This window comes from Vulpes vulpes, chromosome 1, assembly GCF_048418805.1.
Source record: "Vulpes vulpes isolate BD-2025 chromosome 1, VulVul3, whole genome shotgun sequence".
In the NCBI taxonomy this organism is placed as follows: Eukaryota; Metazoa; Chordata; class Mammalia; order Carnivora; family Canidae; genus Vulpes; species Vulpes vulpes.
The window spans coordinates 200684437-200705912 of NC_132780.1; positions in this window are offsets into that span (position 1 = coordinate 200684437).

Here is a 21476-nt window from a genome sequence, read left to right on the forward strand (position 1 = left end):
AGCAGCCACACTGCTTTGCACTCCTGCCCACAGCGCACGAAGGCTCCACATTCTCCACGTCCTTTCCAACATTTGTTTTCTCTCCTAAAAATACTGTCTGCTAGACATCCTGGCCGGGGTGGAGCAGTACGTCACCGGGGTCTTCGTTTGCGGTTCCCTGATGACTAATGATGGGGAGCAGTTTTGTGTGCTTGTTGGTCCTTTGTACGTCTTCTTTGGAGAAATCGTTCAAGTGCTCTGCCCGTGTTTTAATTTTCTTGTTTGTTTCTGTTCAGTTGTAGGAGTTCTTTATATACTCTGGGTACTGATCCCTTATCAGATATATGTTTGTAGATACATTCTTCCGTTTTGTAGGTTGTCTCTTTGCTTTCTTGGTAGTGTCCTTTGAGGAACAAAAGTGATTATTTTTGTCATAATTTATTTGCTTTTCCTTTCATTGCCTGTGCTTTTTAAAAAATTTTTATTTTTATTGCCTGTGCTTTTTAAAATTTTTTATTTTTATTTTTTTTATTGCCTCTGCTTTTGATGTCATCTCAGAGGTTACCTTTTCACAGTGCTTTCTTCCTGTAGTCCTGGCCCTTGCTGTGTCGTATGCCCACATTCTGGAAACGTGTGCCCGTTTCTGGTTCCCCGCCGAGTCCTTGCGCCACCTGCTGTGGCTGCAGGGCAGGCCCGACGCCGCAGGGCTGGCACCACCGCCTTCCCTGTCCTCCCTCCTCCTCTCACCTGTTCTTTGCTGTTCTTCCGGTTTGTGCTAATGACATTCAGGATCAGCTCGTCAGGTTCCGTAATAAACCTTAAGAGAATTCTGGGCGGAATGGCATTTATTTATTTATTTATTTATTTATTTATTTATTTATTGAGAGGGAGAGAGGAGGGTCACAGGGAGAGGGAGACAGAATTGCAAGCAGACTCTGTGCTGAGCGCGGAGCTCGACACGGGGCTCCATGTCACGACCTCCAGATCACGACCGGACCTGAAACCAAGAAGCGGGTGCTCAACTGACAGCACCCCCCGGGCGCCCCTAGAACGACATCTACCTCGTAGGCCCTTAAGGCGGAGAATTGCTACACTCACAACACTAGTCCTCGCGTCCATAAATGCAGCGTGACACCGTGCTCTGCTCCAACCTGCTTCGTATGCTCCGTGGTGTCTGGACTCCACGTCCCCAAAGATCCTGCTTTTATTTGCAGACTCACTGACATTTTAAAAATATCTCGCTACTGCTCGTGATATATTCTTTTTCCTATTACATCTAATAATTGGCAACTAGTGGCTATAAAAATGCTACTAGTTCTGGTAAATAGATCTTAATGACTTCCTCCTCGCTTGTCCTCTGTTTCAATTTCTCTTAAAATTCACCCTAACATCTTAACATGCATATAATTTCATTTTTAACAAATGAGAATCTGTTCAGTATTCCTATCCTTCCAAACAGGAAAAAGATTTTGGCATTTAAACTACGTACATTTAAACATGAAGTTAGTCTCGCTCCTTCCCCTCTAATCCCCTTCACTATTTCTTCTATTCCCCGGGTGAGTGAGACCATGTGATGACTGTCCTCCCACGACTTCCCTCACTCAGCATCATGCCCTCCAGTTCCACCCACGTCAAAGCCCACGGTGGGTGCTCGTCCTTCCTGACGGCTGAGCGATACCCCACTGTAGCTATGGGACCAGTCTTCTGTACCCATCATCTGTCGAAGGACACCGAGGCTCCTTCCACGGTTTCCTCTCGTTCTTAAATGACGTTTGATGGAGATAACACCCAGGCTCGTGTTGGTTTCCTCTCCCCTCTGGTGACGTCAGCGCGGTGTCCCTCCTGGCAGCTGACAAGTGTGCGGAGCTTCTAGGTGCTGTCTTCTTGCCCAGGGGTGGCTAGGAGCTGCCCTCTGTGCGACTGCGGGGGCGGACATGGGGGTTCACGGGGGGGCGCACAGGGAGTGGACGTGAGGCACACGGGGGCCGAGGTGGGGACGCACAGGGGGTGGACGTGGGGGCGCATGAGGGGGCTCATGGGGGGGTGTACGGGGGGGTACATGGGGGGATGGACGTGGGGGCACATGGGGAGCACACGGGGGCAAGGGGGGGCGGACATGGGGGCTCATGAAGGGGGGACACGGGAGATGGACGTGGGAACACATAGGGAGTGCATTGGGGGGGCATGGGGGGGCGGACGTGGGGGCACATGGGGGGTACACGGGGAGCGCACGGGGGGCAGACGTGGGGGCACATGGGGCACGCATGGGGGGTCGGACGTTGGGGGGGCATGGGGGAGCGCATTGGGGGGTGCAGCCACACTTCGTCCTGCGCGCTTGGGCCCTTGGCCTCTAGTTTGTGAAAATGCTGAGCTGTTTGTCCGTCGAGGCCTGGTCCCCACGAGCCCACGGGTGGGTGCCCGTAACCGCTGGAAGCCCCAGTGAAAGCTCTTCTTGTCCTCAGGACCGTCTGAAGCGGCGGGGGCTCCCCTGCGATCCGTCTGCAGCTCCTCCCATCTTAAAAATCTTAAAAATGTCAAATTTCTGACTGCATCTTCATGTCCCCCGATTTTTAGAACCTCTGTTTTCCGTCACTGGTTCTGTTTTCAGAATGGACGCTGTTCCTTCGTGTCCTCCCAGACTTGCGTATTTTACGGTGTCTCCCGCCTTCCCTACGACCCGTTTCCCCGGAGAGACCGTGGCCTCCCAGCCACGCGCGCGCGGCCGTGACTGTGCAACTGAGGACGTTTCCACCGCGACCGGGGCTCGAGGTTCGCGGCCAAGCCCGCCCTGCAGAGGCCCTTCTGCCCCCAGGGCCTGGCTCCCGCTGCTGCCGGCCCAGGGCCTCTCCTCCCAGGGGGCCACATTGTCTCTGCTGTCCCTCAGGCAGAAATTTCCGGAAGGGAGGGATTTCCTGGCCTGTCCCTGTCCATTGGATTCTCTCCTCCGTGGATCCTCGGCCCCTGGGGTCGTAGAGCTCGTCCCGGGAGCGTCAGTCTCCACACTTTTGGTTCCTGTGGGGTGAAGACCCCTTAGCGTGGTGCTGGGGTCTGGGATGTGCATTAGGTCTCTGATGAGAGACAGACGCGTCTTCTGTGGTCAGGAGGGGACTTCTGGAGAGGGTGGGGGCGCGTTGCCGGGCGAGATGAGTGGCCTGGCGGGTCCATCCCACCCCTGACCTCGTGGGGCGGGCCAGGGGCTGGGGGTGGGGTCCAGGCCCCAGTGGCCGACGCTGCCGTGGGTCAGGCCTGTGGGATGAAGCCTCCAGGAAAACCCAGAGGACGGGTGTGTGAACAGGTGGGCCCTGGGGAGAGTGGCCCGTGGAGAGGGAGCAGAAGCTCCGCACCCCTCGCGTGCCTGCCCACGTGTGTCCCCCATGCGGCTGCTCCCCTGGCCTGCTCTGTCACAGAGATCTCGAAGCCGCTCTAGTGCTTGGCCCCAAGGGGCTGGGGAGCCTCTGATCTACAGCTGATGGGGTCAGAAGCCCAGACGGCAGCAGGGCTGGAGACTGGCCTCTCTGGGGGGCAGGCGGTGGGGCCGAGCCCCCAGCCCCGGGGTCTGACTCTATGTGGCCCGTGGTGTCAGAGCTGAGCTGAGCTGCTGGGCCCACAGCTGGTGTCTGGGCACGTCCCCCACTGGGCAATGAGCGCAGAACCCCAATACGTAGCTTTCCTGTCCCAGCCATGTCGGGGGTTGCGGGGATCTGAAAATCAGGGCCTCCCTCCGCGGCATCCCCGTGGGCTGCGGCACTTTACCATTACACGTTCATTCCTGCGGCTAGTGCCTGTGCAGCGGCCGTCCTTCCTCAAATGCAGGTGAGCGAGGAAGGATCGCTCCCCACGGGGAGGGCCTCTCCCGGCCGCGGGTCCTGGGGGGGCCACCGGCAGGCGGTGAGGACAGCGGGCTCCCGAGCCACCGCCCCACCACGAGGCTCATCTGCGTCCAGAGGCGCTGCATGCACGAAACACCAGATTTTGAAGACATATGTGGAAAAAGACACTGAAATATCTCATCAATAATCATGTTGTATTGATGGCATGTCGCAATGACAGAATTCTGGATGGAGTCTTTGGCTAAAGTGGATTTCCCCATTTCTTCTAATTTTTGGATGTGGCTCTGATCGTGTCTGTGTTGGGGGCACGGGTCCAGACGTGAAGCCCCGCGGGGCTGCGGGCGCGGGGAGCCCAGGGTCCAGCGGGGCCCCGCCGGCCGTGCACCTGCTCCCGAGGGCCCGACTCGCATCCCGTCCCGCGTCGGCCGCCCGTGGGGCAGCAGGTGCCACGCGCCGGGCCTCGGCCTCCCGGTCTCCGCGCCCCGCCACGTCCTTGCGTGAACGCCGCAGACGATTAAGCTGTGATTTTGCTCTGGTCTTTCACGGTGTGGTGGCCGCGAGCCGCGCCGCCTCCTCGGTTTCCAAGGGAAGGGCGAAGCGTCTTCCTCCCGGCGAGGCCGTGGTCATTAGGGACCCAGAGAGCACTTCCTGCAGGGCCTTAATCCTGGGGCCTCCGGTCCTGTTATGATTCACTCACTGGACGGTTGAAAGGCCCGGATTCAAAGGGAGCGCGAACCTTTGCCCCCCGGGAACAAAGGCCAGAGATTAGCTCCGTGTTATCCATCAGCGCTGCCGGGGGGCCCACGCCTTCACCTGCGGAGGCCTTCGTTAGCGCCTCCCAAGCAACCAAAGGTCAGTCCGGGCCGCGGTTTTGTCCGAGTCCCAGATGGGAGCCCCGAATTACCTCCAAACTCGGCCTCAAAGCACCGGAGATGGAGCGCGGATTAGCGTCTTAATCCAGCAGCGAGGCCGGGCGCCTGCCCTGCGGCGGGGCTGCGGTGGGTTTGGGGCCTCCACGCACAGACCTTGGGGGCCGGGGGCGTCCTCACGGGCTCTGCCCGCAGGCCTAGGGGACCACGCCACCTGTCGGGAGGCAGGTGCTCTCCGTCTGCCCGGCCCTGGTCACAGGCTCCCCTGCTGCCCGGTGGGGCGGCTGGGGTGGCAGGAGGGGAGCCCGTCTCCCCGCGCCCAGCACCCACCCCTCTGCCTGCGAGGCTTCAGCCCCTCTTTGCTGGTGGAGCCCCAGGGGCTGCTCGTGGAGGCCGAGCGCGCGGCGACTGCCATCGGAGGGGCCGGTCCCCGAGGCTGGCACTGGGGGGACAGGCTGGAGGGACTGCAGTGGCCGTAGCCGCAAGCTTCCTGCCGGCTGCACCTGGGACCCCACCGTGGCTCCTCCAAGGTCTTTGCTGTCTCCAAGCACAGGTTGGACTGGCTCGCCTTCCCCTGGGCGCCGTCCTCCTGGGGGGCCCGGGCCCAGTTGCCACCCGCCGGTCCCTTCACCGCCCACAGCAGACCTGCTGCCACCGCAGGGACACCCGGCTCCCCGGCTGTGTGCCTGGGAAGCCCCTGCCCTGAGCCGCCCTGGCTGCTGTGCCGGTGTGTGCCCTTGGGCCGGGGGCACGGCTGTGGCCTCAGAACGGAAGCTGTAGCGAACAGGAAGCTGCAAGGTGTTTGGATTAAAAAAATCTATAGAAAACTCAGTGGAAATGCTGGATGATCTTTCTTTCTTTCTTTCTTTCTTTCTTTCTTTCTTTCTTTCTTTCTTTCTTTCTTTTTCTTTCTTTCTTTCTTTCTTTCTTTCTTTTTCTTTCTTTCTTTTCTTTCTCTTTCTCTTTCTTTCTTTCTTTCTTTCTTTTTTTTCTTCTTTCTTTCTTTTTTTCTTTTCTTTTCCTTTTTTTTTTAAGATTTTATTTATTTATCCACGAGAGACACACACACACACAGAGAGAGAGAGAGGCAGAGACACAGGCAGAGGGAGAAGCAGGCTCCATGCAGGGAGCCCAACGCAGGACTTGATCCCGGGACCCTGGGATCCTGCCCCGAGCCGAAGGCAGACGCTTAACCACTGAGCCCCCCAGGCATCCCTGGACGATCTGTCTATTCTGAACGGGAAATGACATGAAAGCTGCTGTCACCTGAGCAGGCAGGGATGTGAAGCTGAGAATATGCAGAAGTGCTGTTTATTTGCACACACAGATTCTCTCCCCTCCGGCCTCCTCCCCTCCCTGCCTCCCCTCCGGCCTCCCCCCCTCCCTGCCTCCCCTCTGGCCTCCTCTCTGGCCTCCCCTCCCTGCCTCCCCTCTGGCCTCCCCTCCTGCCTCCTCCCCTCCCTGCCTCCCCTCTGGCCTCCCCTCATGCCTCCCCTCATGCCTCCCCTCATGCCTCCCCTCCGGCCTCCTCCCCTCTCTGCCTCCCCTCTGGCCTCCTCTCTGGCCTCCCCTCCTGCCTCCCCTCCCTGCCTCCCCTCTGGCCTCCCCTCTGGCCTCCCCTCTGGCCTCCCCTCCGGCCTCCTCCCCTCCCTGCCTCCCCTCTGGCCTCCCCTCTGGCCTCCCCTCTGGCCTCCTCTCTGGCCTCCCCTCCTGCCTCCCCTCTCTGCCTCCCCTCCTGCCTCCCCTCTGGCCTCCCCTCTGGCCTCCCCTCCCTGCCTCCCCTCTGGCCTCCCCTCCTGCCTCCCCTCCCTGCCTCCCCTCTGGCCTCCCCTCTGGCCTCCTCCCCTCCCTGCCTCCTCTCTGGCCTCCCCTCCTGCCTCCCCTCTCTGCCTCCCCTCCTGCCTCCCCTCTGGCCTCCCCTCCAGCCTCCTCCCCTCCCTGCCTCCTCTCTGGCCTCCCCTCCTGCCTCCCCTCCTGCCTCCCCTCTGGCCTCCCCTCCTGCCTCCCCTCCCTGCCTCCCCTCTGGCCTCCCCTCTGGCCTCCCCTCATGCCTCCCCTCATGCCTCCCCTCCGGCCTCCCCCCCTCCCTGCCTCCCCTCTGGCCTCCTCTCTGGCCTCTCCTCCCTGCCTCCCCTCTGGCCTCCCCTCCGGCCTCCTCCCCTCCCTGCCTCCCCTCTGGCCTCCTCTCTGGCCTCCCCTCCTGCCTCCCCTCTCTGCCTCCCCTCCTGCCTCCCCTCTGGCCTCCCCTCTGGCCTCCCCTCCCTGCCTCCCCTCTGGCCTCCCCTCCTGCCTCCCCTCCCTGCCTCCCCTCTGGCCTCCCCTCCTGCCTCCCCTCCCTGCCTCCCCTCTGGCCTCCCCTCCGGCCTCCGGATCAGGGGGCCGCCGCCTGCACAGGGCCCAGCGCTGTCCTGGTCTTCCCATCTGCTCCTGGCTTGGACTCCAGCTCACAGACCTGGCTCCAGACCCACCTCCCCGCTGGGTGGCCCATGTCCCCATTTCTCCAGGTGCACAGGGCCTCCCACCCAAGAGATCCAGGTCTCGTTCATGTTTTTGGCACAGACACTGCGGCACGGGGAGCACTGCTCCGTCTTTCGGTCTGACCCTCGAGCCAGGTCCACATGCTGAGGGCAGGAGAGGCAGGCGGGCGGTCAGGCGGGATCTGACCCTGTCCCGGGAGCTCATGCACGTGGAGGTCTGCAGAGAAGGGAGCATTTACCTCCCCGGGGGATGAGGGGACGGACTCCCAGGCCCGTGGGCCGTTGCCGGGCACAGTTGCCGCCAGCTCCCCTCCAGCTCCATTCTGGGCGTCCTGGCAGCTCCGGGACTCCGACCCCACTTTCTGAATCCCGTGGCTCGTCCCCACCCCATGCTCCCCAGGCCGTGCTCCTGAGCTCAGGCCCCTCCCCGGAGCCAGCGTGGGTGTGGACTATCGGTCACAGTCACAAGTACGATCCCCTGACTGTGGGTGATGCCACCAACCATGGTTATGGCAGACCATGAGAAATGGGTGTGAATTTTTTAAAATAAATTTATTATTTATTGGTGTTCAAATTGTCAACATATAGAATAACATCCAGTAGTCATCCCGTCAAGTGCCCACCTCAGTGCCCGTCACCCAGCCACCCCCACCCCCCACCCACCTCTCCTTCCGCCCCCCCAAGTTCGTTTCCCAGAGTTAAGGGTCCTTCACATTCTGTCTTGGGTATGAATTTTAATTTCTTTCACTAATGGTGAAAAGTTGCATCTCTCCAATCCTATGATTCCCCGCAGAGGGACTTGTGCCCGGACGTGTGCACCTGCCAGCTGGTAATCCGGGCCAGGATCACAGACCACACCTACAGAACAGAGCGAGGCCTGTGACTCTGACCTTGGTGTCGTGCGTGCGTTAAGCTCGGAGTCCTGTTCTTTCACACGAGCTTTATTTGGGGATTTATGTCTTGAAAATGATTGTTAAGGGCCCCATGTCCTGACAGGCAGCACAGGCAGCTCCAGGCCTGCCAGGAATGTGGGGTGGTTTCCAGAGCCTGCCTGGCCGGCCGCAGGGCAGCCTGGGGCCTGAGCTGGTGACCCCCACCCCCCCGCCGGGCTGGAGAAGGCGGAGCGCGTGTGTGCACGTGGGCCTGACCCACAGACTCAGCCACGCCACACGAGTGTGCGAGTGTCGTTATCCTGTTTTTCCAGGAGAGGCGGCTTTACATTGGGGGTCCTCCTCTGAGGAATCTGAATTGTGCATCATCAGATATCACTTAGATCAAATAAAGCCGTCGTGGTTCTGCAACACAGGGCTCTCAGGGCCCCGGGGCCACGGGCAGCGTGTGGCAGGTCCCATGCGTTTCCCAGCGCACGCGGCCAGTCAGACCCGTCAGGGGCCAGAGTCCTTTGTGCACCTGCTACCGGAAGCTAGAGTTCTGGCCACTGTGTGTTCCCCCGTAAGGAACCCGAATCACATGCAGAAGTGCATTTCCTACAGGGACATAATCAAATAGATCCTGTCAACTTACGAGTGTCTAAGTGCAGATGTTTTGTGCAAAAACATAAGCAGGAGGTTTGGAAATGCCGTCAGTCGGGCCCGTTTTCCTGCTGAATGTCTATGAACTACTTTCACGGCTGCTTCCATGTGCATTAGCATCGTGCTGGTTACGGGGTGGGCGGGCGGGGAGGTTCTGGGGTTGAAGACGTAGGATCTTCCTTGGATCTGCACCTGCTTGAGAGGGTGCTGGCGCCTGGATGAGGCCCTCTTTCAGCTCCAGGCCTGTCGTGACGAGGGCAGGTCCGACTGGGCACGCGGGATCCCCCCCCCCCCCCGTTATTCTGCTAGGCAAGCCCCGTTTGCTGGGATTTCCATCCCTGACTCGCGGTGGGGGCCCTGTGGGGGCGCGGTGGGGCTGCGGCAGGTTCTTTCACTGGCGCTTCCATTTTTACCAGGAAGGGAAGGGAAGTGCCAGTCTTGGTTTCTCTGCTGCGACCACTGAGTAAATAGGCTTAAAATGTCTTAATCTTTTTGGAAGGAGGGTGTTCTGCAAAACCCCAAGTGATTACTCTTAGGCTGGAATTTTTAGAACTTGTTTCTCCTTGAATGTATTGATTATGTCTAAATTGAAAACTTATTTTCTCAAAAACTGACCCGATTTCTTGGACTGAGCGCTGGTCTCAGAAGCCAGCAACCTGCATCTCGTACCATCGGCAGCTCCGTGTAAACGCCTAGGGGAAACGGAAAGGTTTGGGAATGAAACAAATTTACTATTATTTTTGCTGAAAACAAGGTTAGTTTTGCTCAGAAGCAGCGGGTGTTGCTCTGCGTTGCGCTGCCCTGGCCTAGAGGCCCGCGGCAGGGGCCCACGGAGCCCCGCAGGGACACAGCCAGGGAGGCTCTGGGGGCCTCGGGTCAGAGCCTTCAGGGAGCGCGGGAAGCCTCCCTCGCCCGGCCGGTCCACGGCTGGAGGACGCCCTGGTGGAGGCGTCTGTGTTCCGGGATCTTCGATCTCTGAGGTGGTCTCGTTCTCACGGCATCGTGAGGTCCCTGTGGCCGTCGGGAGACCGTGGGTCCCCTTGCACTCCAGCGATGGCGGGGCCCCAGGTGTGGGTCCCCCAGGGAAGCTCCGCAGCTGGCCCTGCCCACCCCCTCCCCGCTGCTCCTGCTGCCCCGCTGAGCGCCCGGGGCACTGGCAGCCACCGTGTGTCATCGAGACGTCCTCTGAGTAAACCGTTGGAAGGCACCGTCTTTGAGAAATGGCCTTCTTCTGAGCTGTCTCCCGCATTTCTCTCTGTCTCGGTGTGGCTGAGTGACGCCGTGGAGGGTGCACACGGGCCGCCACGCTGTGCCCCCGGCATGGGTTAGCTCTCCAGGGATGCTACCTGCCCGCCGGCAGGCACCAGGGCCGGGACCGGGGCAGTAGCGTGTCCTGATTTGTGCTCATAGCCACTTGGATACGAGGACACGAGCTCCGGGGGTGCAGTGCCCGTGGGCTGAGACCCGCCCGAGCCCCAGGGCCTGCAGGAGCAACACCGCAAGCACTGTGAGCACTGCTGGAAGCACCACTGCGAGCACCGCTGGGAGCATTGCTGGGAGCACCATCGTGAGCAGCACCTCGAGAGCACCACCTCGGGAGCATTGCTGGGAGCACCACCTCGCGAACATCACCGCGAGCACCGCTGGGAGCACCGCTGCAAGCACTGCCTTGGGAGCTCCACTGTGGGAGTACCATTGTGAGCACCACTGTGAGCACCGTGTGAGCACCGCGCAGGGGCACCTGACGGCGGGTGGCAGGCCAGGAGGGGGCGACCTGGGCCCTCCTCGAGGCCCCGTGGCAAGGTGGGCCACCATTGGGGGGCAGCGTCCTGGAAGGGCCCTGGTGGGAGAGCTGAGCGCAGGGACGCCCCTAGGGCCCAGACCTCTCCGGCTGCCATTGCTACCGGCCCTGCAGCTCTGACCTGCTTGGCTCAGGGCTCCGGAGTCCACCCGGGCATCCAGGCTCCAGCCCAGGGGGCCACTCGCCAGCCTGGGATGCCAGGACCTCCGGCCCTTGTTGCCCTGACTGGTGGCCCCAGGACATTGTCTTCTCAGTGATAGGAAAGTGGCCCTCCTGCCCCCCAGAAGCTGTGCTGATCTCTGCGTATCTACATCGCCAGTTATGCCAGGACCCAAGAGAAGAGCATTGACCCAGTCTGACACCCTCAGATGTGGCTCTCTGAGCATGGACCCCTGCATGGACCCCCGAGCATGGAGCCATCACACAGTTCCCCCAAGCATGGAGCCCCGCATGGACCCCCGAGCATGGACTCCCCCATCCCGCACAGTTCCCCCGACCATGGACCCCCTGCACGGACCCCCCCAGCACAGTTCTCCAGAGCACAGTCCCCCTCCATAAGCATGGTCCTCTTGAGCATGGACCCCCTAAGCGTGGACCCACCCTGAGCATGGACCCCCAGAGCCCAGCCTCTTTGTTCTGCGAGAGAACCTCTAAGTAGATAGTGAAAAGTTAAAGTTGTAAATTGATTTATTAACCCCAACAACTATATGGTCCTACACCTGTACAGGGTGACATAGACCACACCCCAGTATGGGAGATTAACACAGAATAGGAAAAAATATTCTACTAATTATCAGACAGAAAGGGGGAAATAAAACAGTGGAAAATATAGGGGCCAAAAAGTAATAAAAGAGTAAACAGCTCCAACCATATTGGTAATTAAATAGAAATGGCTGAAACATATTAATCAAAAAAGATTATCAGACTGGATTCAAAGAGAAGACCCAGCTATCTTGGCTACAGGACGCCTCCTGTAAACAAAATGCTACCAGGCAAACATCGATAAAAGGGAAGCTGTGGTGGGCTGCGCTGGTGTGAGACCAGTAGACTTCAGAGCAAGGAAACCATCAGTAAAGGAGACGACACAGTGACAAATGGTCAATTTACCGGTTTACAATCCTGAGCACACTGATGTGTACAGGATTCATGAAATATAAGCTGATAGATCTGAAAAAAGCCACGAGGAATCTGTGATTATAGTGGGAGACTGCGAGACTCGCGAATCAGTAATGGGCAGAGCTAGCAGAAGGGGTGAGGCACCCAGCACCTGCCCTGCGGACGGGGGTGCAGACAGGACCACACGGGGAGTACACGGAGACCCTCCTCAGGGGTTCACGAGACGTCCAGCAAATAAGCCATCGGTGGTTATAAAAACTGTGATACATTTAAAAGAGCTAAAATCATATGAAACATGTTTTCTGACCATAGTAAAATTGAAGTGAAAATAACAAAAAAGATATTCAGGAAACCTCTGACTACTTGAAAATGAAATGACACAGGTAATCCGTAGGGCAAAGAGACCATTGCAAGGAAATTAGAAAATATTTTGAACTGTATTAAAGTTGGAAAAAAGGGAAATGAGAAAATAAATTCAAGACAGATTTAAAAAAAATGAACAAAATCAGTAAACCTCTAGTCAGAATGACAAAGAAAGAAAGAGAAAAAAAGTGTAACGTGAGGAATAAATGAGGACGTGCCCTTACAGACCCGCAGACATTCAGACGGCAGTGAGGCGCCCCGTGAACAGCGTTGCACACGCACATCCGACAAATAGGACGACCGATTCCTTAAAAGCTACAAGCTATTAAAACACACTCAGAAGAAATAGAGAAGTTGAATAGTCCTATGTCTATTAAAGGGACTGATTTTTTTTTTAAAGATTTATTTATTTATTTATGACAGACACAGAGAGAGAGAGAGAAGCAGAGACCCAGGCAGAGGGAGAAGCAGGCTCCATGCCGGGGCCCGACGTGGGACTTGATCCCGGGACCCCAGGATCGCGCCCTGGGCCAAAGGCAGGTGCCAAACCGCTAAGCCATTCAGGGAACCCCTAAAGGGACTGATTTTGTAGTTAAAAATCTTCCAAAACGTAACTGGGTGATTTCATTGGCAAATTCTATTTTCCGGCACAATCCACGTGTGTGGATCGCACGCCGGCGCCAGGCACAGGTTTCTTGGATCAGCCACATGGAGGAGGTGGCCATGTCTGGCAGCCATGGAGAGACTCGTTTCTTTGCAATTGTAAAACTTTCACGTTAAAACTTTCTTAGGGTGTGTGGCGGAGGAATCAGTGCCCCCTGAGACCTTCGTGTTTTAATCCCAGATCCTGTGGATCGTTAGCTCACATGACAGAGGAGAGCGCACGGGGTTGGTGTCCCTGGCTGGACTCGAGACGGGGACATTATCCTGGACAAGGTGGGTGCGCCCAGGGCTGTCAGCAGGTCCTCAAACGTGGATGTGGGGGCCCAAGGGCAGGTCCGCGGGGGGCGGGTGTGAAAAAGGCCCCGGCCGATGGGCTTTGGACCCGGGGAGGGGGCGCTGAGCCAACCCCCTGTGCCTGCCCAAGAAGCTCGGCTAAGACAGGCCGAGTCCTGGGCTTCGGGGGGGCCCGGAGCTGCTGGCACCGGGTGTGAGCCTGGTGAGGCCCCGTTAGGACTTTGCTTTAAGCCACCAATTGCTGTTACCTGTCACAGCAGCAGGGGATGCTGACTCGGCCGCAGGCCCGGCCCTGGCCCTCCTGGTGCGGCTTCCGGGGTCAGACTCTCAGGCCGAGCACCCAGACACGCGGGTGGCACTGCAGCTTCCCGGAGGATCCTGCCCGCCCGGGGGGAGGGACGCTGCGGGGGCCCCGGGGAAAACCGGGGTGCTTTCCAGGCCAGCGTCTCTGGGATCGGGAACAAATGACCCGTGACACTGTTTGTTTCCTGCCAGATGATTAGAAAACCAGCCTTGGTCTGGGACCAGGCCGCAGGCAGGGACCATCTGACTCCCGCGCGAGTGCGGGCCTGTTGGGGGGCCCAGGACGGCTGTGTGCCTGCGACGGGGCATCCTCCAGCGCCTCGCGGTGACAGCCTGGGCGGGACCCCGTGGGGCTCACAGCCCAGACGCCCCTGGGTTGCACGTGGCCCTCGGCCCCTGCCGCCATCCCTCCGTGTCCCCTGCCGCTGTCCCTCCATGTCCTTGCCCTCCCTCCGTGCCTGCCGTCCCGCCGTGTCCCCGCCATCCCTCAGTGTCCCCGCCGTCCCTCCGTGCCTCCGCCGTCCCTCCATGTCCCCGCCGTCCCTCCGTGCCTCCACCATCCCTCAGTGTCCCCGCCGTCCCTCCGTGCCTCCGCCGTCCCTCCATGTCCCTGCTGTCCCTCCATGTCCCGCCGTCCCTCCGTACCCCTACAGTCTCTCCGTGTCCCCGCCGTCCCTCCGTGTCCCTGCCGTCCCTCCGTGCCTCCGCCGTCCTTCCATGTCCCTGCTGTCCCTCTGTGTTCCTGCTGTCCCTCCATGTCCCGCCGTCCCTCCGTACCCCTACAGTCTCTCCGTGTCCCCACCGTCCCTCTCTGCAGGACGCACGGGGCGCAGAGCCACACTGGCAGATGGATGGACCAATTCCCACCACCCTGGGAGAGCCCATCAAGGGTATCCTGGGGCTCCCAGGACGTGAACCAGAAGGACCCAATGATCCGAACACCACGTCCTGTGGGCTCCGTGAGCAGGATGGCATGAGCTCATTGACTGCCGAGCTGACAGGATGGCCCCCGGGGTTCCTGCCACGCCCCGAAACCGAGCAGGGAACCTCTTGGAATCGTGGGCAGGGGAGCGGTTAACACCCCCCACCGAGGGGACCACGCTTCCCTGGAAGGCCGGGGGGGCCTGGGGGCAGACCACTGAGGTGACAGGGAGCATGGGGGACGGGGTGGTGGCCGCAGGGCTGCGGAGGCCCTGACGGGTGTGCGCAGGGGCGGGAGGGCAGGACCCGCAGGGGTCACGGGGGAAGGGAGAGAGCGGGGAGGGCGGGGCGAGGGCGGGGAAGCTGCTGGGTGCCCTGAGGGTGAGCGCGGCCTTTACAGGGTCTGACCCGGGTCCTGGGGTGGACTGAGCTCCCTGCGGAGCAGGGCACCAGAGGGGAGCCAGGGTGCTCGGCCTCCGGGCACCATCGGGCCCCTGGGTGCTCGGCCTCCCCCCACCATCGGGCCCCCGGGTGCTCGGCCTCCCCCCACCATCGGGCCCCTGGGTGCTCGCTCGCCCTCCCCCCACCATCAGTGGCCCCGTCTCAGCCCCCGGGACCCCCCAGCCGACCCCCGTCTCCCCGCAGCGTTTACCTGGGGCTTTAGGGGAAGGAGCTGGAAGCGGAGGCGGAGTGCAGGTGCCTTCCTGTCTCCAGGATCCGTGAAGGACGCCTCAGCTCAAGCCCGTCACCCGCCCAGAGCGTCCCCAGGGCCCAGCGTCCCCTCCTGGTGGCCTGCGCCGCCCACCAACACCCGCTGGGCCTGGGGAGCCCACCTGGCGTGTCAGAGGGTCGCCCCCCCCGGGCTGCCTGGGGGACCTGCTCCTGCGCTTCCGGTCAGTGGCCTTCAGACCCGTCTCATCGCGACTGCACAACAGCTGCTTTGCCTCTTCCCGGGTTTGATATGCGGCTCCTCCCTCTGTCCGCGGGGACCAGCCGCTGGGGACTGCCCTGCCCTGGCCAGGGCTTGCTCTCACCGGTCCGTGCGTGGACTCCCCGGTGGCTCCTGGCTTCTCGGCAAGGGCAGCCCGCCTAACGTCCCCGCTCTCCCCCCGCGACACGTGGCCACCGCGGCAGCCGAGGGGCCCGTCCTCGGCCAAGTGCGGGCCTCTCCCCAGCACCCCGGCTGCCGGGCCCCTCTGTGCACTGGCTTCCCCGACGGGAACACGAGGGGTCCGAGGGCCTGTGTGGCGGTCGGCGTGATTCTGGGGCTGCACGAAACAACTGTCTCCTTGAAAATACGCTGCCACTAATTTTGCCTTTATTTTCTCCCTGTCCTTTTTGGACAAAGCAACGCTGCCCACAGCGCTCGGCTTCTGGCTGCCCACCCAGCGGCGTTCCCGGCCCCCAGCCCACGAAGACTCTCCTCGGGGCCTGTGCCCTCCCTGGTGCCCTGACTCGCCTCAGGGGGACCCATCCCAGGCTCCCCCCCCCCCCCCGACCACGGCATCGGCGGGGAGCGTTCCTGCTGGTGGGAAATGTGGCGGCATGAGAAAGAAGCCCCTGCCTCCTGAGTGTCCCGAGCCCCGGGCACCCACGTGTGGGAAATGACAGAGCAGCGTGCTGGCCTGGGAGCAGCAGCCGCCTCGTGGGGTTTTCCGCTGGATGAGGCCCCTGGGCAGGCCTCCCTCGTGAGCCAGGGCCCCAGTTCTCTGGCCCGGGACAGGTAGTGCCGGGTGCACCCTGTGGGCCTGACCCAGCTACCGGCCCCCTTGTCGGTTCGATGCCGAGAAGTCACACCGGACACGGGCTGGGCACCGAGCCTGGAGCCAGCCCTGAGTCATTCTGGGATATCTCATTTCACCGCAGGATCCCTTTTTGAAACAACCAACCTAAATTCCTCAGTCCGCCAACGTGGTGTGCACAGAAGATTCCCCCATGGGTGGCCGCCGCCGCCTGGCTGGGGACGAATCAAGCCCCCAGGTGTCAGGGAGCCATGGTCAAGCGCGAGGATCCGCCTAGGGCTGCTGTCTCCCCACCCTCATCGTCCACTCTCACCCTTCTGTTGACAGAAAGGCCCCGTGGCCCCGGGGGAGGACTTCAGTCCAGCCCCACGGGGGACACTGGAGGCCCAGGTCCGGCCCAGAGCCCGGATCCCAACCTGCCATGGCCTCTCCACCTGCGGAGGCCGGGCTCTCGAGGGGCCCCCTCACCTGAGACCCCCTCCACCTTTTGGGAATTTGGAAGAACAGCGCTCCCCAGAGAGCGCCGATGGGGGGTGCTAGACTCCATACACTAGGGTGTATTTTGAGTGGAGCCAATCGGTCAGTCGAGTTTTCCGAGTTTCCAAAGGTGCCGGCAGCCACTGACGACAACGCTTTCCGGCACCTGGGGGTCAGCGTGGCCCCTCAGGAGGGAGGGTGTGGTTAGGACGGGCTCTCACGGCCACGTGCTTGGCGTCTTCCGAGGCCGACGCTGAGGAGGAGCCACAGTCGTGGGGGCTCAGGGTGCCACGGTGACCCCAGAGGCGGGTCAGTCCGATGCCGGCAGATGCTTGCAAGATGCTCACTGACCTGGACTGAATTGAGTCCTAGGGGGGATTCGCCTGATTCTGATGGGTGAGACCCACGCTTATGGGCCAGGGAGCTCCTTCCCTCCCGCTCCTGCCCTTCCAGGCTGGCCGGCCTCTGCCTGGGGGGCTCCTCCGTGCGCACTGCCCCGTTACTTATACCGACCCCGCTGGTCCCTGTCCGGGGCCGCCCCCGGTGCCCTTGTCACCAAGTCTCCTAGTGCTTACCGCTGGCTGTCGAGCCAGAATGAGCCTCCTCTCATTTGCCCTAAATCCCGACATGCAGTTTTTTATACCGGCCCCTCCCTCCCACACCTGCCAGCCTCAGAGGTGCTCCCTGAGAACGGGACTGTGTCTTATCCTCACTGAAGAGTCCACAGCTTTCCCCATCACAGAATCCCAATAAATTGAGAATCGATCGAGGAATTAACATCAGGGTTGTTTTATGACTTTGCTGCCCTTCCCTCCTCTTCGACCCTCAGTGACCTCGTTTCTACCCTTTCTCTGTGTCTGTGATACTTTCTGACCCTTCCTAATGAGACCTGGAGCCGATAATGGGGGACCCAGGGAGAACTCCAGGAAAGGGGTGGGGATCTCAGGCTGGGGCGCTCCGAATCACCACCAGCCCTCACCGTGCCTGCGTCCTCGGACTCGGCCTTGTGCCTGACGTGGGGTAGCTGAGCAGCCCGCTCCATGTTTCCAGAGCAGGAGGCGTGGCTTCAAGCACCACGATGCAGTTGCACATCCTCCTTTGAAGCTGCCACAGGGACGCCGAGGTGGCTCGGCAGTTGGGTGCCCGCCTTCGGCTCAGCTCGTGATCCTGGGATCCGGGATCGAGTCCCACATCGGGCTCCCCTCAAGGAGCCTGCTTCTCCCTCTGCCTGTGTCTCTGCCTCTCTGTCTCTCTATGTCTCTCATGAATAAATAAATAAATATTAAAAAAAGAAGCTGCCACAACCCACTCCTTGGGCAAACCAGGAGCGCCGGGCATCTGACATCTCCCCGTCTCCCTCCTGGAAAATGGGAATATCCCAGCTAGGGTGCCGTTTCGGTGTGGGCTGTGCGGGATTGGGCAGTTTGTCCATGGACTGGAGGGTGGCCCGGCCAGGTTACGTGGAGCACGTGCTTGGCCTCTTTATATAATTTACACCCAATAAATTATTTCAGCAGCTATAAAGAACAGTAATTAATGACTGCCTAGTTTCCGACTTCTGAGAACGTTTATTCCAAGTCGAGAAGACCGGCTGTGGACCAAGTCTAGCTTTTAGCCCAGTGGCTTGTCCCACCTGCAGCAGGCGATCAACAGCTATTAAAATGGAAATTATGTCCTCGAGCCTGTTTCTGTGATTTCAATTTCTGGATGGAGAGAGCTGCCATCACTTCCCACTGAACGATCGTGAGACCATTAGTATCGTGGTGACTCAGCACGTTAGTGAGAGGCCGGGGTTGTGTGACTAGATCATGGGGACACGCAAATATCCTATTTTTTCCTCTGAGAAGAGCTCTCAGTCAATATATACGGTTCCAGATGTCTCTCACTTGGCTCGGTGGGTGTGCGGTTCTTAAGAAGTTGAATTATTTGAACTACAGAGGGACGTGTACTCTTCTTCAAGGTGGATGGGAGGAATTCCGACTGGGGCGCACACCGGCCTCATGCTTGCCTTCCCCAACGTGCCGTCCCCGCTCCGTGCCCATGCACGGCCGCGCACGCTGACCCCAGCTGCAGCAGAGAAAACCCAGGGCCGTGGACCGTGAGATGTTCTGTGGTTTTTGGCTTTCGCTTCGAGCTGATGTTTTCCACCAGGAGGAATGACAATTTTCCCCTTTGAAGATGACATCAAGCGGGATTAAAATGACATCTGTGCTTCTACCCCGAAGTCAGCTAAAAACAGCAACAGAAGCAAGAGAAGACGCGCGTATTCGGAATCGCGTGTTTGATGGTACAGGTAGGAAGAGGCAACTGTGTGTCGTCAAGTAGAAAAAATGAGAAATCTCATGTTATGCAGGTATGAGTTTTGGACCTTATTGGAGACTGAGCACAAAGAGAAAATTTTAATATGCACATAAAAACGAGTTTCATAGGGATCCCTGGGTGGCGCAGCGGTTTGGCGCCTGCCTTTGGCCCAGGGCGCAATCCTGGAGACCCGGGATCGAATCCCACGTCGGGTTCCCGGTGCATGGAGCCTGCTTCTCCCTCTGCCTGTGTCTCTGCCTCTCTCTCTATCTCTCTGTGACTATCATAAATAAATAAAAATTAAAAAAAAATTAAAAAAAAAACGAGTTTCATAGAAAATATTTGTGCATGTGTTTAAAAATCTATAGATTTAGGGTGTGGTAATGGATCCCACAGATCTTGCTTGTGCCCCAGAAAACCTCACGTATCAATGGGTTTCCTGCAGCCGAGCGGCTGAACTGGTGCCCCTGGCGTGTTTACCATCACTGAGGACTCACCCCGTGTGGCCCTTCCTTGGCGCGGCGTCAGTACGACATTGTGGCAGATGCGAGCCCTCGAGAGACCAACTGTGCCAACAGGGAGAGGCTCACCCCCCAGGCAGCGGGCTTCCGAGGGGCAGTCAGTGTCGCGTCCCCCGAAGGCATGGCAGGTCCCTTTCTTCCTGGAAGGACACCCTGACGTGGCTGGAGGCGCAGCCAGGCCCGAGGCTGCAGGCCGCATGTGCTCACCCAGGGGGACACCTGCCCTGCTAGAGCTTGGCCCGTCCTTGGCCAAGTGGGGCACGGGCCGGGTCTTTCTTGCTGCCACCTCCTTGTCCCATAGGACCCCTCCATGAAGGGGTTCCACTTTCTGTCTATTTAGGGTCCCACTTTCACTTTGCTGAAAGGGAGGGGAGGCGGAGGCTGAGAACGCTTACCCCGCGTTGAACCAGCTCAGAGGCACCGCAGCTCCCGGCCGGGCTCCCGCGAGGTCCTTCAGAGGATGCGGGGAAGCGTCCGATTCCTCTGCGGACGTTGCAGGCCTGTCTGAAACATCTCCCTTGCGGGGTTCTTGGCCCTCCTGAGCCTCACCTCTTGGAGGATTGCTTTGCTGCAGACGTGAACTCACACCCATTGCTGTGGCCCAAGCGACCCCCCCAGTTCTTGGGGGCCAGAGAGGTCTTGGAGGAAATGAGTGGACAGCGGTCAGACTGGTCAGGACTGGACGTGGAGACAGTGCCTGGAGCCTGCAGGTAGGTTTCTGGTGGCTCCACGAAGCCTGACGGGCGCAGGCATGGGGGGGGGGTGTCACCTAGCCAGGCCGACAGCCTCCTGGAAAGATGGCAACAGCAGCTACGGTGGGATCACCAGGTGGCAGCTCATGACGTCGTTCCACCTACTGGCCGAGTGGGCCGGAGCCAGCCACTCATAAAGGCCCAGGTTTTCTCACCCGTCAACGAGGACGGGACGTCTCCACAGTCACGGGGTCCTTACGAGGTTCTAGTAGAGGTCAGCTAGGACGGCGACGGCGCTCACGGACCTGTCCCCTGCTGGCCCCACAGGAGGCGCGGACGACAGATCCCTTCGTGCTCCCGGGTGCCCCCTCCTCCCGAGGGCAGCCAATCACCAGGAGTCTTGTCACGATGCAGACAGCTTCGGCGCCGCGGAGGGAGGCCTGACGCTGTGCTTGCCCCGGGTTGCAGCGGGTGCCCGTGATGGGCGCTCTCGGGCGGGTTTCCTCCCTTCCTTCCACGGCCTGCTTGGGGCCCTGGGGTGCCGGGGAGGCGGATGGTCGGCCGTGGACACGGGGCTGGAAACACGGAGGGCGGCGGCGCGGCGAGCCCCTTCCTCCCAGAACGCACCCCGGGCGGATTCCAGATTCCCGCCTGCCCGGCTGCCCTCGGGCTCCAACGCCCTCCCCGCGTGGCTGCACGCGGCCCACCTCCCACCCACCCAGGGCGCCTGCAGTGGCAGCACGTCGCCCCGATCGGCCCCCAGGGCAGGGGTGGCCCTCGGTCCCCCCAGGGCTCCGTAGAAGTCTCTCGGTTCTGGGCTTGGCTGCCCGGCCCTCCCGCCTCCCCCGTCTACAGGGACGTGCTGAGATCCGGGCTGTCTCCAGGCAGAGACCCGGGCTGCCCTCGCTCCCGCTGGCCAGGTCGGCGGGAGGCGGCTCCTGAGCGAGGCACAAGCCCCGCGCCCGCGGCCCACGAGCCACACGGAGAGGCCCTTGTGGGTGCGTGAGGCCCCGCGCCGCCGGTGGGTGCTTCCCGGAGCTCGCGGGCAGCGACACGGGCCCTGCTCCAGCGCCCAGGGCCTGCGCCCGCTGCCCCCGGCCCTCTGCCACTGGCCTCCAGGGTCACGGTCACGGGACCAGGGCTCGAGCTGGGGCGGGGCTGTCCGTGGACCCTCCGCGGTCGTCGAGGGAGTCAACACCAGCTTCACGACGGGACATACTGGGTCCTGGGCGGGCGGCCTCCTGCCTGCGGGTCGGGCGCGGAGCCGTCTGCGTGCGCTGCCAGGGCCTGGGGGGCGGAGGACGCAGCTCCTGGTGCCCTCGGGGCTTGGCGGCAGCTGCCCCCCGCCCCCCCGCCGTCTCCCTGCCTCCTCCCCCGCCGACAACCCCCCCCACGCTGCCTCCCCTGCCCGCTGCCCTCCACTGCCTCCCCCATGCCCCCCGCTGTTCCCGCCGCCCCCCACCGCCCGCGCCCCGCACACCCGGCTGGCTCTCCCTTCCCGGCCGGGTACCGGCGGCCCCACCGTCTCCCCCGCGCTGCTTCACAGGCCCTCCCAGCATGTCCCTCCCGCGCGGGCTTCTTGTCCACGCGGCCGC